Raw genomic sequence first — 17,186 nt, forward strand, 5'->3', positions numbered from 1 at the left:
TTTTTCTACCTATGTACACCGAAATCTCCGAGATTTCTGAACCGATTTGCGTCATTTCTTTTTTAATCGATAGAGGAACTTTGCAACATTGTTTCATAACAAATTTGGAGTCCAACTCCTCGATCCTGATGCTGCAGGGGATCTGACCAATCCACGCGGGCGAAGCTGCGGGCATCAGCTAGTGTTAAAATAAAACACTCGTTCCTCATGAGGTTTCTTTTTCGTTAAGGTTTTGGTATTCGATGTCTGTACGATATTAAAGCATATTAATGAAAAAACTGCCTCTCCAGTGAAACTAAAGTCTGTAATTACTTTTGTTCTGAATGCAGCTTCTCAGATATTTTTATTGAAATACTTTTGAAATTTAACTTTTGTCTTCTAGCAAATTCGCCTCAGCTTTGCTTTTTTATAATTACTAGCTGATGGTTGTGATTTAATAAAATAACAGAAATACCAAAAAAATAAAACAACAGGAACAACAAAAGATAATAGAAACACCAAAAAATTAAATTTAACAGGAACATGATATTATGAAACTACATAGTTATTACATTTTACGAGCACGCGTGGTTCATGCTTGTTTAAGTGGTATATCAAATAAATTTTCTTAATGAAACTTGGCTTGGACCCACTGACGTGTGCCTTGATAAGTAAAGAAAAGGTAAATCTGTGAGTTTGCGAGCACTTGCTCGCGACTGATTGGTCCAACAGGTACGCACACTTACGCAATGTGCTTGTATACGACGTAACTACAAGCAAAATTCACGTGCACTCGTAAATTGCAAGTCAATATCGCAATAAATAAACAATAAACCAATCACAGTTTAAATTAGATTTCATTTTAAACTAGCACCGCTATTAATTCTCCTATTAAGTAAACTTCGGGGAAAATAATTGAAAAAAGTAGGTATAAACAGCCATTAAAATCTCAAAGGGTCGAGATTGGAATAGACGAACAAATGGGCCCGGTTAATCAGAGGCCGGCACTCATTTATCAGATCTTTCGCAAATTTGAAGCAATCAATCTAACGGGATTCTGAAGGGGAATGCATAGCGTTTAAAATTTTATACAACCCAGGTTTCTTTCCTTTGAAGATGAATACCTATATAATTATTTTGAGGTTCAACTGTCATCCGGAATGTAGGCTTACTGTGCCGATTTCGTCAAAATTGGTCAAACTAGGTACATGGCGACGGACCAAGGCTAAGTAGGTACTTTTATCTCGGAGAAAAAAAAAAAACCGGCCAAGTGCGAGTCAGACTCACGCACTGAGGGTTCCGTACTCGGGTATTTTTTCCAACATTTTGCACGATAAATCAAAAACTATTATGCATAAAAATCTGTTTAAAGAATGTACAGATAAAGCCCTTTCATATGATACGCCTAAAATGACTAAATGTAATACGCATGGCTACGCGGAGTCATTCACTATAAAAGCAGCCTCGCTGTGGAATGCACTTCCGGTCGAAATAAGACGATCCAAATCACTGGCAATCTTTAAAAATCGTGTCAAGAAACACTATCTATCACTATAAATCTTTAGTTTCTGTCATAGTATATTATGTACACGACGCTATTTATTTAACTATGTACTATTTATTTAATTATATTAACAGATTTAATGTTTTATATATATTTATATATATATATATATATATTTAGATATTTATTGTATAGTATGTACCTATTAGAGTGTATGTTTATGTACCTATACCTAATTGTATAATATATAGCTGCACGACGACTCCTCGTCTTATAGTTCTGTAGTTTCGAACATACGGGTTACCTGGGAGAGATCACTTTAGTGATAAGGTCGCCCTTTGCATTTCTAAAATTGTATCATTTATTATCTTTGTATTTTTTGTGCAATAAAGCTGTTTAAATAAATAAATAAAATAAATACGCCATTTGGTATAATTATTTTACTTTGAAAATTGAAACATTTTTTTTAATGATGTGACGACAAATTCGCGGTTTTCAGATTTATTCCTGTACCTACTTGTGCTAAAAGACCTGTCTACCTGCCAAACTTCATGATTCCAGGTCAACGGGAAGTAGCCTATAGGTTTCTTGACAGACACGACGGATAGACGGACGGACAGACAGACAGACAACAAAGTAATCCTATAAGGGTCCCGTTTTTCCTTTTGAGGTACGGAACCCTAAAACCCACGGGATTTTTCAAAACGTAAATCCACACGGACGAAGTCACAGGCATCGTCTTGTAAATTTATACTAATATTGCCAGATGACAGTAAATTATTATGTAAATAGAACTTACGATCTAGCTATGGAAGCGCCCAGGGTGTGCATTTGGCATGTTTGCTGCATACGATCCTTGTTAACATATTGATTGGATTGTCACGACATCCCATGTATTTACGTCTGTCTGTTGTCAATTTATATGTATCTGTCACTGAATATCCAAAGTGGGTCTAATATCCAGCTGAAAAGAAATTCGTGCTCTATGCCAGTAAGTACTGAAGCATTAAAGAATGTTGATACTTACCTACCTATAAAAATGTTCCGTTCTTTCGTTTCTCCCCCGACCCAAAAAGAGAGGTGTTATAAGTTTAACGTGTGTATCTGTCTGTGGTATCGTAGCGCCTAAACGAATGAATCGATTTTAATTTAGTTTTTTTTGTTTGAAAGGTGGCTTGATCGAGAGTGTTCTTAGCTATCATCCAAGAAAATCGGTTCAGCCGTTTGAAAGTTATCAGCTTTTTTCTAGTTACTGTAACCTTCACTTGTCGGGGGTGTTATAAATTTTTAATTTACACTTGTTTATAAACTGTATTATCACATTAGGATTTCTGCAACATCATCACAATCATCTTAGACGTCCACGGCTGGACATAACTCTCTTCCATAGGGACTTCCACATACCACGATCTGAGCTGCCTGAATCCAGCGGCTCCCTGCACGATTCTGTCATTAAAAGTGGTCTTTCTCTTTCTTCTCCCTGGGCTTCCGCACTTAAATGTTTCCATCTGTTGTGTGTGCGTTGCCCTTCCCCGCGGAAGTCTTCACTGCAGCCATTCAAGCTCCAGAAGCCAAGTAGACCACCTAGGTTGCCGAGGATTTCATGTAGCGAGGTTGGGGATCCCAAGTGGCGCTCTCGTTGTTCTGCCACGCATACGCATTGCAACGCATTAAGTGCATTAGCCAATGGAGAATTCAAAAAAAAAATTATAGGATTGCGGCTTCGTTCTAATAACGCTGTTCAAAATATTGCTTCCAATTTCTTCTTTTCGCGACCAGAATGAACTTAGAACAAACACAAAAGCTAGTAGTCATGCTAATGATGATGAAATCCTTTTATTCCTTCATGGAACTTAGGGCGGCAACAGTGTTGTTTTCCAAATCTCCCTATCTTTGGCTCTACCTTCCACGAGAGTCTCACTCTTAAGGTTTACTTCATTGGACCTTCTTCAGGCGTTGGTTAGTCGATCAAGTCTCCTTCGACCGGCAGACTGCCATATGAGTTTCCTTTCTCTCTTTGCAAAATATTTTCACAGCTATTTTCTTATATACAGAAAGTTGATGTCATTTATTTCATAAGTCTTCATATCTGATTGTGTTATGCCAGAAAATGTAGTTATGCCTATAAGCTATTATCCCAACATATTACTCGGCCTCTCGTAATAAGCATAAAACACCTTAAGGTTTCCTACGAAGCCTCACAAAAGTAGTAGGACGTGCCAAGAAACCTAATACCGACTTTGGTTCAATAAACTGATACCTAGGCAATATCCCGATATTTGAACTTTTACATGGATTATAACTTGGTTACGTACCACAACCAGACGTCCTACTGCAGTAACTTAAAATAAAAATACTCGACCATGAATTGTGGTCACGACGGAACCACGACTCATGCAACTGAGTTGAAAAAATACTTAAAATTGTTTAACCGTCCTTATAACTACTATAATATATTACTAAAATTTACTGATTTACGAAAGTGTATTTGTCATGATAATTTACTGTGAGAAGATACTCTTATACGTCTAATTCGTACCTACTTGCAAGGTTTTTAACCCCCGACCCAAAAAGAGGGGTCTTATAAGTTTGGCGTGTGTATCTGTGTATTTGTCTGTGGATCGTAGCTCCTAAACGAATGAACCGATTTAATTTAGGTTTGTGTCGGAGGTTTTTTTTAAATTTTGAGTTATTGTTGTTGCTTTTATTTTTTACACATCCTCTGTCTAAAATTTAAAGACAGCAAGAATATTAAAAGCTATACTTAGTACTATTTTTTAAATAATATAGGCCCGCATTTATCTGTGTATTACCTAACTTATAGGTAATTTTTTGTGGATTTCAATGTAGTTTTCACAAAAATAAACATAAAATACGAAACTTATACACATAAATAGTTTTTAAATAGGTTCAACGGTGAGCAGTTGAGTCAGCTAGCCTTATCTTTATATATAAAAATATATAAGAGGAATAACTGACTGACTGATATATCAACGTGTAGCTCAAACTACCTACCACACCATAACATAGGTTTTATTTATAAAGAAGACCCTACTACGAATGAATTTTCAAAAATAATAGACGAGTGAAGCCGGTTCTTTGCACTAATTAAAATAAAAAGGATATTCAAGCAACAAGGACAAGTAGGTACGTTATCATTATGATAACCACCAGATTTTTCGAAATGTTCAAAAAAATACAACATGATGAAAAAGCTACGGGCTAGGGCTATCGTAATGGGTCAGTTTAATTAAATTTGAAGGTTCATCATTGTCCCGTGTTTTATGGTCCATGAGATCACAAAAGGTTGTGTGTACAACAAGTATTAAATAAATGAATGTATTAGACCCTTTTTGTCCTTTACACAAGTGCTTGATCTTCACTATAGTAATAAAAGGAGAATAGAATAGATCGTATACCTACTCGTACATTTTCCTTGCAGATTATAATCAAATTATTATTTACTAGAGGATGCCCGCCACTTCGTCCGCTCGGATTTAGGTTTTTAAAGTTCCCGTAGGAATTGTTTGATTTTCCGGGATAAAGAGTTGCCTATGTCAATTACAGATACGCAAGCTACCTCGGTACCCATACAAATAGGTTAAACGGATGGGTTTTTGGGAATCCCGTGGGAATTCTTTGATTTTCCGGGATAAAAAATAGCCTATTTCCGTCCCCGGGATATAAGCTAACTCTATACTAAATTTCGTCAGAATCGGTTAAACTGTTGGGCCGTGAAAAGGTAGCAGACATACAGACACACTTTCGCATTTATAATATTAGTATGGATGGATTCCTATAGTTATTGCTCACGACTGTATTTGCATGATATTTTAGCTATAGCCTATAGCACTGGAGGATAATATTATAGCTACCTATCAGAAGCCTATCAGTGAAAGATTTTTCAGATTCGCTTCTGTTTCGGTGTCTGTGTAGTTTCGGAAATTACCCCCGTAAAAAAATTCACAAACTAACTTATTAATTATTATTATGTATCAAGTATAATAAGAGGTATCTAGATTGGACCCTATAGTGAAAATGTATTTAACAAATACAATGCATATAAAAGTTAAAACAAAAAAAATGGATTCTGATGCTGTAACTACGAGTATAAAATAAATCCTCCAAAAATTGCGAGCTTACAATACACAAAAACCTGTTGAAATGCGTTTATTGCTTCAGTTCAAAATTAAAATTCATGAATAGTATAATTTTAGAACAAAAAGTTAATACTTTGTAATAACTATTTTATCTTTATATCCAAAAATGATCCCCGGGCCATGCCTAACAGGTAACAAGCTCATATACCTAATTCTAAATCCTTCGCGATGGTCAGATAAAACCACAAAATAAAACTATTATAAAACCATGGTCTTACCATGATCCCCCAACAAGCTGCACCGGCTAGCCACCAAAACTTCGGTAAATCTCACACAGCGATCCAGACTTTTAGAAACACTAATCTACTTACGTTTCCTGAGTCAAAGTCATTTTTAACTCCTGACCCAAAAAGAGAGGTGTTATAAGTTTGACGTGTGTATCTGTGTATCTATCTGTGGCATCGTAGCTCCTAAACTAATGAACCGAGTTTAATTTAGTTTTCCTTTTTGTTTGTTTGAAAGGTGGCTTGATCGAGAGTGTTCTTAGCTATAATCCAAGAAAATTGGTTCAGCTATTTGAAAGTTATCAGCTCTTTTCTAATTACTGTAACATTCACTTGTCGGGGGTGTTATAAATTTTTAATTTGCACTTGTTAACCTAATGCTAAGCAAAGCTGCTTACACAAAGTTGCTTATTATGTACGAGTAAAATATCGCGTAACGGAATAGCATCAAGATACATAAAATGTACGCAATCCAATTACAAAAAATATATAATAAAAGCGTATCAGCAGGATGCCGTATAAAAGTTTGGATAAATTGTGCATTGTCGCTGGGCAATTTTGGTTAAAAAATACACTCGAAAATTGCTATTGTGTTACGAAGATACTGGCAATTATTTTACGGTATTCAATAACGAATGTTTATTGCGGTAGGTAATATTTTGTTGGTCCTGTTTTTATTGTGATGGTTTTTTTCATATCTGCTATATTAAAATATTTGCAGTAATTAGATTTGATAAATTAAATAGCTTGTGTGGCTTAATTGTAAAAGCCCACATCATTCGATTGGGACTGTTAAACAATGTTGATCCAAATCGGTTACTAGGTGGCTTTAGAGGTCCGAATTTGGCATTTTGCCGTCGCTCAGTCCGGGTCATTATCACTTGCATCTGTTAATAACCTTGAATAACTTTAAAACCCAAAGTCGAAATCTCATTCTTTTAGCTGAGTTTTATATGCGGAAGGATCCTGGATCTGTGAACCTATTGTGGCGATTATTATGCAAAGAAAACTCTAACCTTTATGTAATTAATTAAAAGTGATGAGTGACAAATACGACGCAGGGGAAGAGAGAGAGACAGAACGAGAGAAGAAATCTTGGGTTTTGCGGAATTACATTGTGCGATGTCATGTGTGATCAAGTTGAAAAAGATGGAAAGCTTTGTCAGTAAAGCAATGAACCACCGACGCCGAGAAAAAAAATCTCTTTTAAACCCGCATTTGTAAAGAAAACCCTTCACAAAACTTTATGAATGACAGTGAAAAAGATGTGCCACCATTTAAAAGATATATAAGATCATTCCCACACAACACATTAACCGCCGCACAATACCTTTTATAAAATACCTGTGAGCAACAAAACATTATTCTTAAGAGAAAATGATTCGTGAAATTTTTCTTCCATTTTACCCGCAGCCGGGTATAAATCTTGCCCGTATTAGCCGTGGAGAACTGATGCCGGTATTGTGATCACATTTTTATCCGACTTTTTAAAGAAAAAGGGTCATATTTCGAGAAAATTACTTTTTTGGGACATATTTTGTATTTATTTTAACTTTAAGTTTTACGCTCAATAAGTTGCAAATCTGAAGTGACAATATGGACGGCCACATAACTAGGTAATTCTTGCGGGCATTTTTAAACACAATAAATGTACCTACTCGATTTCAGATGTATAGAAGAATATCGTCGTTTGACATTTCCATATAATAATTAAGGTCTTTGCACATTACACTGACTCGACGCTAACTCGATTCCGACTCCAAAGGCATGGAAATTAGAGCTTTATATGTGCTCCTTGTGTTAGAATTTTCAATATTTAACTAAGTAATTGAAAGAAGTGTACGACGCGTAGGCCAAGCGTGGTCCACGCGACGTATACCTACTTTATTTGTACACACTTCAACGTTGACAACTCAACCGGAAGGAACACTATGATATAAAGCTCACATTTCCACTTTACGAGTCGAGTTGGTGTCAAGTTTGTGTAATGTGCGAAGACATTTACGCACAGTTAACTTACACTCAACGCCTAGTAGTCTTGCCAGGCTTTACAACTTTTTTAGAATAGTAAGCAGACCTTGATTAAAAAACCATGGCCACGCTAAGAAAAACAAGTGGTTAAGCACCCAGTAGCTTCAAGGCGACAAATGCGTGGGTGTTGTTAAACTCGCCCACTTATAGAATTTGACAAGATTAGCGATAAATATATATTACTATTTTCCTAAGTTTAATCACGTCGATAGGAGTGAAATACCAGCTAAACTATTATTATCAACCAATGAACTGAAAATTTCAATAAACATTGATCTTAACATCATACTATATTTTCTATCGGCAGTTAAAATTGCGATTGGGACATTTTATTGATCGTGCGTCATTAATTATTTCAAAATCCTATTAGGTGTCAAGTATTTAAAAAAATTAACTTTATAAGTATTTTCAAAACCTACATTCCAGATATTAGAGGCATATTATACATATAGTCTATCTAAATTTTATATAGGAATATTTTTGGCTCACGTACGTCGAACAAAAAATAAATCTATCAAGTTCAATATAGCTCAAGCCGTGTGGAAGGACAAACAGACAGTTCTCGGTTCGTTAGACCATCTATTTATAAAAGACTCAACTTAAGCCTACGTATTTAGTAAAGAAACTTATTTACTCGATCTCAATTTACTCGCAACTTCATCCTACACAGCGATTTCTAGTTTTAAAGGTTTAGGTGTTTTTTGTTTATTGGAAGTAAGTAAATTAAAACAAAGTTTTTTAACCAAAAGTTATAAGCCTACTAGATGTGACCATTAATTTCGTGTAAATATAATAACCAAAGTCAAAGTCGAAAGTCAAAATCATTTATTCAAAGTAGTACTCCTTTTGATGGTCAAAATTGTTAAACTTGTACGATATAGTGGTGATAATAATTAATTGCGTTACTTAAAACTAAAGCTACGAGGGTTCCAAACGCGCCCAAGACTGAGAAGAGCCCACAACAAACTCAGCCGGGTACTGACCTGTCTGCCTAACCCCTTCAACCGATTTGTATGTTTAGTACAGAGTTAGCTAACATCCTTGGGAAGGAGATAGGTTAATTTTTATCCCGAAAAATCAAAGAGTTCCCACAGGAATTAAACTAAACCCACGAGGACGAATCGTGGGGATCGTTTATTTGGTACGTAAGCTAACTTGCATCCCGACTGACAGATGCAAACCTAACCGACAAAATGAATTTCATCCCGGAATATCAAGGAATTCTTCAAAAAACTTACGTAGGCACCATCTAGCATGTTATAAAACAGAAAGATATAATAAAATAGTTAAGTCAAAATAATTATAATTATTTTATTCATAAAAACTTACCCACTAGTTAATGAATCTCTTTCAAAATATATCCCAATGCGATTTCACAACTCGCGGAAAATCGAATGGCATCCAATAAAATACAGTTAAATTGAAAGCAACCAGCTTTCTCGGAGGAAAAATAAAATTGCATAAAATCATTCAAATAAATTCTCTTCTCAACAAAGAGAACAACTTTGTCACAAACTCTTTTGCCGTTATGAATAAGAACCGCTGCATTATCGAAATTTGATTTCTTTCTTTCTTTTCAAACTAACAAGAAAATATGCATGGCTTCTGAATATTAATATCTGGACAAAGTATTTGATAGCAAAGCGGAAAATAATCCACTCGACCATATAAAATACTAACTTTTATCCACGTTTTTGTCCATGGTACAAGGATAAAGTAGCTGTCTAATGGTGAAAGAAATATTTATTTACTAGCTGACGCCCGCGACTTCGTCCGCGTGGATTTAGGTTAATTGGAATCCCGTTGAAACTATTTAATTTTCCGGGATAAAAAGTAGCCTATGTGCTAATCCAGGATATTATCTATCTCCATTCCAAACAGCCAAATCCGTCCAATAGTTTTTGCGTGAAGGAGTAGGTAACAAACGTACACACAGACACACACACTTACACACAAACTTTCGCCTTTATAATATTAATGTGATCCCATACATAAAAATTTAGATATGAATATACACGTACGTATATACGACATATTTACGTATGAAGTTACGTTAAAACAAAGAAACATACATACAAACATAAATACATGAAACCTGAAAACAATACACTACTTTTTTGGGCAAAGTCGAGTAAATATATAAAATAATATAATATAAAATATTAAAATAATATAATATAAAATATTAAAATAATATAAAATAATAATAAAATAAAAGGAAATAAGTAAAGCAGTAAAGGATATTAATTCATTTCGCTCAATCATTACATTGAATGATGAAGAATATTTCTCGTAACAATACAAATTGGACGCTCTACATTTGCAAGCATTCCAAATATCTCTGTATATTTATTGCTTACTCCCCTAAAAAGAGGGGCGTATAGTAACGGATACGATTCTGGCTCAGTCTGTAAGAAAATAAAAGGGTGCTTTTGTTTGATTGTCTTTTTATCGAACTGGTTTTAAGGAACCCACTTATTTATCCTCTTCATTTCACTTTTATTCTCTAATTTAAGTTCGGAATGATTGGTCAATAGGTGTTTGAAAAATACACCATTTTTTATTCTAAATTACTGATGTTTTATTACATAAATTGAGGGGCGTAATGAAGACCGTAGTTTAATTGCGATTAGATGAGTAAGCGACTTTTACCCAAGTCGGTAAAGATTAAACGAATTTGGAGGTCAGAATTTGGTCTTTTTGTTTCCTCCATACCTCTAGTTATAATCACTAACATCCAATAATAGTAATAATCGTTAAGCCTAAGAGCCACCCACATTATCACTCATGGCGACACTGTGCGACGGAATATCACACTAAATGCGCGCGTACATGTTTACGATTTGTATATAGTACAAGGAATCTGATGTACCTACCTTCGTAAGAATACGAGAGCGCGTAACTTTTGCAGTGCAATTCCTACGAATGCTCGATAGTGTAAACTCTTTAACAAACTCACAAGTAACAGCAACTTTTACAAGCATTATTGTACCGTCGCGTCGCGCCTTGTATGTATTCAAGGCTGAATTATAATTTGAAATGATACAATGATAACCCACTGCTTAAGACGTTGGGTCCAATTCACCTGCTATGTTCGTTTTAAGCAATTGGATATCACTTGTTTTAACAGTGAAGAAAAAAATCGTGAGGAAATCTGCACATTTGAGCATTCTCCATAGTTTTTTCAAAGGAGTGTAAAGTCTTACAGTTTTGTGGACCTTAGCCTAAACTTTCTCTATCGAAAGGAAACCCGTGCTTAGTAGAGAGAGAGCAATAGGTTGAGATAATAATGATGATGACGATAAGTTATAATTAACGTTTGGCGTATTGGTTCATAAATTATAAACACGAGTATGACACTATCGGCAACATCTAAGTTCAAAACCGTTAGTTGTGACAGTAATTAATCATTCGGTGTTGATGAATACATCCATCCAGCCATATCAACTAACGTAGAGAATCTATCATACTCATTAACTTACAGTCTAATTATTCCAATCCGATCCAAGTTACTTTTGCTAACTTTGCGTGATTAATTTCGTAATGTTTATAAGTTCTGTTTGTAGCTACACAGTCATTAACAGCTATCAGTCTGCTTATTCCAATCTCATCTAAGTAACTTTTGACAACTTTGCATTATTAATTTCGCATTGATTATTTATTTATGAACGCGTTAGTTTTCGTTGATCGATTCATATTAATTAAATATCACTGATAATAGTAAATTAATCATTCGGTATTGAAGAATCCATCCATCCAGCTACAGTCATTAAATATCAGTGCGATTATACCAATCTCATCCAAGTAACTTTTGCTAACTTTTCGTAAAAGTAATTGCGTTATTAATTTCATAATAATTAGGAGTTGCTCGCTAGTTCCTAACTGCGAGTTCGTTTTAATTGACTTATTTCACATAATATTATGTATATATATCATTAAAGATACATCAGTTAAGGTATGTATAAAAGGAGAAACTAACTGACTGACTGACATATATCAACGAACAGCTCAATCGCTAGGTCTAATTTCAGAGTTCGTATAGATTTTATCTCTATAATGTAGATCCTCATTATGAAAAGAATTATAAATAGCAAAGCCGGTATGGGTCAGCTAGTCCTTTAATCTCTCGTCTCTTCGTCTTTTAATCATCAGTCTAAACTCGTCCCTTAATAATAATTATGGTGTAAGGGTATACGATAAAAGGTAAAAGGCCTTCCTAATTCCAATCTCCTACATAGAAAGGATATAATTGCTCATTAGTCATAACAAAAAGTAAACATGATAAAGTTGAAAACTAAAACCTTACTGCGATCGTATTAATCACATAGAAATATTAGAGTAAAATTGTTTGTCTGTCGTTTGGTGTATTTTAATGTTGTTGTGCTATTATACCTATGAATTGAGAATTTTCTCCTCTTTCATTTGTCACCCCACTCGATACAATAGCTAAGAAATATTTTTGGAGACCCCCACTTATTTTGATGTAACATCCGCTAGGTCAATTTTTTTCGTATAAAATATGTATAAGCTATGTCACCCGGGCCTTTACAACGAATCAGTTGACACCAGCTCATTCATCAAAATCGGCCCAGTAGTATAGGCGCTACGGTGAAACACACAGAATCTGGAGACAAACATACATACATAGACTGCTAAAATCATAACCCTTCCTTTTGGCTTTGCCGCAGTCGGGTAAAAAAATATAAATGTAATAATATCGCCTCAGACAAAGCTACTTTTTAGGGTTTCGTACCCAAACGGTATAGCACCGTTTGGGTTTGGGTTGGATTTGGGTTGGGTTTACGTTTGGGTTCCCTGTCTGACTGTCCATTTGTCCGTCTGTCTGTTTGTCTCTGGGGGCTGTATCTCATAGACCTGAATAGGTAGGGAGTTGAAAGTATGCCTTTTACATTACTTTTCTATAGCTGGTAAAACAAAAATAACAATTTCAAAATGCCTGCCATGTAAATTAAAAAAAAAAACGGACATATCTTGGAAAATCATATACGATGGTGCGGACCTCTTTGTATGCCAGTCCGACTCGCACTTGACCAGTAATTTATTATTCTTGACGTCAATACATGCCTGCCATCGATGATGCCTGCCAAATCGATGTACTATGTTCAGTGTCCATTTGATTATAGCTGACTAGCAACTCGCTCTGGCTTCTCACGGGTAGCTTATTGCATATTTCGTAGGGATCTCTAATTTTTTGAGAATAAAATATAGCCTACGTCACTCAGGAATAACGTAGCTTTCTAAGAATTTTTAAAATTGGTTCAGTAGTTCCAGAGATTACTTACTAACTACAAACAAACTTATAAACTTTACCTCTAGTATAGATGTGACCAAGAAAAACGTAGTTAAATTACAAGTAGTTAAAATACATTCATTTACTCTATTAGCTTTATCCATAGTACAGTCAAAGAAAAGCACTACTTTTGTTTGAAAGTATAATTTAAGTTCGCATTCAACACATTTTGCTAAGTGCATTAATGTGTAGCAAAGGCGTAGCACTAGGTGAACGTGCTACGCTTGCGTAGCGGCATTGCACTGTTCGTAGATGGGTACACCTCGAAATCCAACACTACTTTCGAAAATATTAGCAGACTATACTCTACAATTCTCTACTCTAGTTCACCTGATGGTAACTGTCCATACTTAACAAAACATTTTTTAACGCATGATAGTATAAGTTTCGAAAAAAATTCGTTTATATCCATTAGACCAAATACTTTTGAAAAAAAAATTGAACGCTTATTTCAACTGGTTACACATTGTTTCCAATATAGTATTTACCTACATCAGTCTATTTAAAAAATGAATAATTACTTTATTGGCGAAACATAAAAGTTAGTGCAGTTATCCATTTTATTTATGGCGAATCAGTAATTCATTGAGAAATAAGGCTTACTCAACTACTCAAAAGCATTTATTCAAAATAATTAAATACCATTACACATATTTTAATTTCCGATTGTTTAATTAATACTGTAATGACATAATGTTGATAAATTAATTACGTATAAATTAGAAGGACGATATTCATCGCGATCGAATTTTTATACCATTAGAGAAGTTAGTTGCTTTTGTTCCTATAACGTTTGAATTTTGAAATCTTAATTAATTACGAAAGCAAACGAGCTTACGGAAAAAAATATACTAGTAGGTTTATCGTTACCAACTTGTAAAAAAGTTGTATTAAGAACAGAATAAGTATACTTAATATTAATGTTATGTAAGAAACTTACCATTATCACATATTTTCCACAACCCACAAAACTCTCACAACACAAAAACCATCTCGATTTTACGAACACAACGACATAGCAATGAAAAGTACGAATTCGACGTATATTTTATTTCGCATCACAAAATTACAGGAAACACGTCCGCACGCCTCTACCGTTGCCGTCAAACTGAAGCAGTCGGCAAATTGTTTCAGCCTCTTCTCTTGCATACGCTCTTTGCAATAATGCGGCGCTTTTTTTTAATTGTTTGTTGAAGGTATTCGTGGAAAGAGGTCATGAAAGTCTGTGAGAGTCTGAACTGTACTTTTACATTTAGAGGCAACCCTAATAAAGACGCTTAGGCGTACGCTCGAATGAGGTCTAGGGTTGTAACTAAATTGTAGAGGCACGCGAGGAGTTTTTAAATGGTTTTACTTTTCTCTTGAACTTTTTAAAGCCGTGCGCATAATATATTAATTATTCTTTTAGACCCGTGTGCTTTTTTGTAATAAATATTTTACCATTAATAAAAACTTTTTGAATTTTACTTATAATATACTGAACTTGGACTTGGAGGTTTTGTTGAAAGCAATATTTTAGATTCAAGGTTTTTGTAGGAAGAAAAGTATTCCTTGTCATGTGTTAAAGAGATCCGTTCAGCTTTCAGTAACAGTTTACGAAATTTAATTGAAAAGTGAGGTCGCTTTGCAACCATTGATACTGGTGGTTTCGGGCTGCGATATGAAGTCTATTTTATATGATCGAGATAATAATGAAGCTCAATGGTTAAGAAGTGGACTTAAATTTGAAAGGTCAAAAAAAGGTCAAAGGTCAAAAAACAAAACTCTAAAAAAAGGCATTCTCAATCTTTGGGACTATTGTCGAACCTATTCCTTGCATGAGCTCAACACTTAGGCACAACGCACACCGGCAGAGCAGAGACCACTTCTTTCTTGATAACAACTCAAACTATACGATGCGTACTTTGAAATAGCGGTGGTCATGTGCGCCAAGCCCAGATGCAACGCCCGTCCTCCGTATTTTGTTTTCAGTAAGTATGTATCCAGTTTCAACGACATGTCAAAGTAAACAAAGCTGAGCTTATTAATGAATTATTATCAAGAATATTCAAATCTACTCTACTCCATCTTATAAGGGAAAAGGAAATACGTAAACTTGATAAAAGCAAAGTTCATGAAAGAATTTTTAAAGAGTTTTTGTGGTCATGAAAATATACAATTAGTATTTAAGTATTTTTTTAATAATAATTAATAAGCTTCAATACATTAGTCAACAGATTAGTGATACCTTACGTATTCTTAAGTTACATATAATAAAAATGCATATAAAATATAAATGTATCTGTCTGTAACCTTTACACCATCCATCCGCTTAAATGATTTTGACTAAACTTTGTATAGAGATAGTTTCTATCCTGGAGGTGAGCATAGCAATGTCTACGAAATTTTCAAAGGCCTAAATCCACGCGAATGAAGTCGCCGGTATTATCTAGTGCAATATATTTTAGACTACACGCAATACAAACAGAATGAATAAGCATAAAGGAAATTTATCATCTTGGGGTTGTGTTTCCGTAATCCGAGGAGTGCCCGCCTAAAAGCCGCAACACTTTGGCGTATCTGTATGGACATTTAAGATGAGGAATAAATGGGATGCCCTAATGACGCAAAAGGGTCAAAGTGGGATAGGAGTACATGAAAATAACACTTACAATAGCAATATTACATGATGACAGAATGTTATTTAGGACAGTTTTATGTTTTAAAATTACTAGCTTTCTCTCTCTCTTGTCGTTGTTTTCTTCATTACTCTGGATCATTATCCCGACTCTACCAATAGAACGTAATTCAGGATTTTTAATTCATAATAATTACTTAAAAGCTTCACCCCCCAACGAACTTTTTGCTGTGATTTGTGAGATAAAATTTAACGTGGCGCAACAAGTGACCAAAAGAAATGTAAGTAGTTATAAAAATGTCCGAAGTACTAACTTAATTTTTCGACCCTAAAGAATACACACACACACAACCATGCAGTAGGTAATTACCAGGGGCGTAACTATGTGTCGTTCTGTCAGGAAATACATGACTTGATGGAATTATTAATTCTTATATTAACTTGGCCTGAATATCATAGTGTCCTCGATTTCCCATGTGAAAATAAATACAAAAAATATATTATTATAATCTTTAATAATTAGGTAATTCTGTAAAATAAATTTAAGACAAAATTAAAACAAAAAAAAATATTCGATTAAATCTAAAATAAAATAATTTAATTAAATAATTGATAATTAAACATGAATAAATATTATTTAAATTCAATGTTTTGTGATCTTAAACAGTAGGTAGGTATCACTTAACGTATCGTTAATTAAAGTTAACAATACTCCACCCTTACAATCGAATTCAATTTCGATGCGCGTATAACGTGGGAGGAACAAAAACAACCAAGTACTAATTGCGTGCTGGGGCAATGGGGCTACAAATTGATCACATCGAAGTTGCAGAAGTGCTCTTAACTGGAGGGTGTATTGCAGATTAATAAAGCCATACCCTAATAGCTTCTTCGACAACATGCCGGAACTCCAAAGAACTCAGCCGCGGCCGAAATCTCCCATCAGACCTAAATTTCTTAACTGATCCTAATTGTGTATTAAGGCAATATTGCTAGAAATAGACCAAATTTAAGTTACAGAAATATTGTAAACCTGGAAGATGTACCTGTACAGATTTTTTATTATTAAAGCAATATTTTAATCGATTTTTAAGTATATGGCCTAGTGCCGAAACATAAAAGCACTAAGCCGTACTCGAAATCTCCCATCAGAAGACCTAAATTTCAAAACTGACCTTTAATTTCGAAAATTCTATTATTCTTTAACCCAAAAGTCTAATTTGAACTATAGACTTCACGTATAAGGCCAGTGTGCATGCAACTGTGGTCTATGTACAATGTTTACAATCTAAAACAGTTACTAAGGCTCACAATATACCCCTTTTGTTAATGGAACTCAATTTTGATGCTCGCTCTACGT

The 17,186-nt window shown here is 34.6% G+C and overlaps 1 protein-coding gene across 1 annotated transcript in view; it reads right to left on the bottom strand.

Annotated features, from left to right (window-relative positions):
* LOC123865184 overlaps positions 1-14,298 on the bottom strand; it is a 130,765-nt gene extending 116,467 nt beyond the window's left edge. Inside the window, exon 1 of the mRNA XM_045906056.1 lies at positions 14,150-14,298. The gene's annotated coding sequence lies outside the window, so the exon portion shown is untranslated. The remainder of the gene's footprint in view (positions 1-14,149) is intronic.
* Between the last annotated feature and the right edge of the window lie 2,888 nt (positions 14,299-17,186).

Source organism: Maniola jurtina, chromosome 5 (genome assembly GCF_905333055.1).
Source record: "Maniola jurtina chromosome 5, ilManJurt1.1, whole genome shotgun sequence".
Classification (NCBI taxonomy): domain Eukaryota; kingdom Metazoa; phylum Arthropoda; class Insecta; order Lepidoptera; family Nymphalidae; genus Maniola; species Maniola jurtina.